The following is a 3,168-nucleotide window of genomic DNA, read 5'->3' on the forward strand; positions in this document are numbered from 1 at the left end:
CCTGTAAAGTCTGGTACTGATCAGACTGGATTTCATTGAGTTATACTAATTTGTTTCTTCATGGCGTGACATCAAAATTCGCCATGCTGCTGGGGTCACACCCTTTTGCGAAAAGTCACAGTTTTCACTGTAACCCAAGACCAACTCCTTAAGGCTTTCCTGGAGAAATTTGAGGCTGCAGATGTCACCCATCACTATACTGTACCCCAAAGTGTAAAACATGACATTTCCTGTTCCCACTAGGTGGCGCTGTCCTTGATGTCAAATATGGCAGTTGAAATATGTTCAGGGGTGGAGCCTTATCATATGTGTGCTGTTTGGTCCAGATCGGAACATGTATGACAGAATGAGAGGCAATAAGATTTTCATGGCGAGTCATCAAAATTCGCCATGGCGCCACGGCCTCATACTATTGTGAAAACTCAAAAGCTCCGCAATTTAACATGGCACAAGGGTGTAGTTGACACTGTCCAAATTTGAAGTTTATAGGACCAAATCCCAAGGAGGAGTTCGTTAAAGTACAAGGCATGGAAACGGTAAAATCAGACCCAAAATGTCACCTTCAATCCAAAATGGCGGACTTCCTGTTGGGTTTAGGACATTGCCATAATAGACTTTTTTGTTCGACTCGCAACGTTATATAGGTGTACCGACTTTCAAATATGTAGGTCATACCCATACCGGGGGCTCGCATTTTTCATTTTTCTAGGTGGCGCTACTGAGCTAATTTTCCCTGGCCATGTCTGAGAACATTAAAATACGTAAATTTTCACCAGACCTGACGCGTGTGCAAAATTTCATGAGTTTTCGAGCATGTTTAGGCCCTCAAAAGGCCAATTCATTTGCCGGAATAATAATAATAATAATAATAATAATAATAATAATAATAATAATAATAATAATAATAAACAGAGCAATTACAATAGGGCCTTCGCACTGTCAGTGCTCGGGCCCTAATAATAATAATAATAATAATAATAAACAGAGCAATTACAATAGGGCCTTCGCACTATCAGTGCTCGGGCCCTAATAAACAGAGCAATTACAATAGGGCCTTCGCACTGTCAGTGCTCGGGCCCTAAAAAACAAAGTGTGATCAGATTTATCAGTTTCAGTCCTCAGATGAGCCCATAGACTCTCTTGCAGCTGGTCAAAGGTCACAAAACAGAGATGAGCGATGCAGCAACGATCACCCGGAGGATCATATGTGATGTAATGCTGCTTGCATCACACTGTATCTCCCCCAGCTGATGACAGTCAGTTCTGTTTCCCCTGCCAGCACATCCCAGCTGCTATGAGGCAATGTAGTCTGCCAGGCACAATACGGCGTGTCAGCCTGCAACAATGGAAGACTTGTGCTCCCTGGATGGCATCATTGTCACAGCTCTGTTTTTTTTTTTTTTCTTTTAGAAGGGGAAGGCTTTGTGGATTGTCGTTGTTTTTGTTATTGTTGTTTTGGCTATATGTCTAGGTTATCTAGTTATTAACCCTTGCATTGTTGGCAGATAAACAATAGATGCGGTGCGTGGTGAATGACGATGCACAGCTCTTACACAGACTGGATGTGGGTCATGAGTAGGGGTGCAACGATACTCGTATCAATATTGAACCGTTCGATACAGTGCTTTCGGTTCGGTACGCATATGTATCGAACAATACCCATTTTTTAATTTATTTTATCAACTTTTCTTCTGACGATGCTGTGTTGAGAGCTCAGTGGATCTGCGTTCAACTACTCCGCCTAGGCTGCACTGTCGAGCGCAGATCCACTGAGTGCAGCACAAGCTAGCAAGACAGAAGCTAAGCTCGTTGCAACATGGCAAATTGAACCTCCCCCACCCTCATTCAGATCTGGCCTTTGGAACTATTTTGGTTTTCATGTGACGTATGACCCTGAAGGTAAGCGCGTCATGGACAAAAGTAAAACAGTATGTCGGATGTGCCACGCAATGCTCAGTTACATGGGTGGAAACTACTGCGTTAGCGCAGTTAGCTCGTTAACGTGTTGACGCCGTCCAGCCCCACGCACGGGGCGATCCGTGGTAGCTCGTTAATGGAGATTTGCCGTGTTGTGGCTTTAACGTCATTTCAGATTAACGCTGACAGCACTAGTGGGAACACAATGAATATGACTGCACATTTACGCCGACATCATCCGAGTGCAAAGACAAGTGGAAGCAGACAAAAACAACAAGCACGCATGCTACAAACTTTACCCGAGTCATTTAGACAGCCGTTAGCACATTATTCTCCTTATGGGGACCTGATATGTTTAATATGCTGCTGAGAATATAGCCCAGAAGAAGCGTATAGTATAGCTTTTATTTTGGAAAGAGCCATTTCTCTGTAATAAACTCTCTTTTCCAAAGATGAGGGATTCCTTGATCAGATAGATTTATTTATTTTTATTACTTCTTTGTTTCAGCAACATTAAATTTAAAAACTGTACTTTTGAGTTAAAATATATATTTATAATTTTAATAAATGACAAATTAAAAAAGCATGAACATTTTTTGTATCGGAAAAATATCGAACCGTGACACCAAAGTATCGAACCGAACCGTGAACTTTGTGTATCGTTGCACCCCTAGTCATGAGAAGTAGAAAGGGTATTTTAGGATTACAGGGGATCTGAAATTTTTTGGGATGCCAAACCAGGCCGTTGATGGGAGAAAGTGGACCAACCTCAAGCCCACATAAAATATTAATCAGAGTTTTTTTGGTATCGATACAATCGATATTTGGATCGATCCACCCACCACTACGATGTACTATTGCTGTGTGATTTATTACTATTACTGAAGGCTAGCTAGCTAGACAACCTGCTAGCTGAATATAATCATGTGCAGTTCTGAAAGCAGACAAGAAAGAAAACATATTACTGATACAGAAATAGTTTTCTATACAAGATGACTGCAAAACGTGCAGCCTTACCTAATGTCCACCCTACTGTTATCATTTTATATTAAAATTTAAAAATCTAGTTGGTATTGCTTTCAGAACTGCACATGATTATTTGCAGCTAGCAGACTGCTAATGCTATCCATCAAGTCTAACAGTCTGCGGTCTAACCTCAGCTAACACCAGCTAACAATGTTAGCTTGGTGGTGAGTAGCCTTCAGTAATAAGAATAAATCAGACAGCAATAGTACATTCATGTAGTTGTAA

The sequence above is a fragment of the Rhamphochromis sp. 'chilingali' genome (assembly GCF_963969265.1).
Source record: "Rhamphochromis sp. 'chilingali' genome assembly, chromosome: 14".
In the NCBI taxonomy this organism is placed as follows: Eukaryota; Metazoa; Chordata; class Actinopteri; order Cichliformes; family Cichlidae; genus Rhamphochromis; species Rhamphochromis sp. 'chilingali'.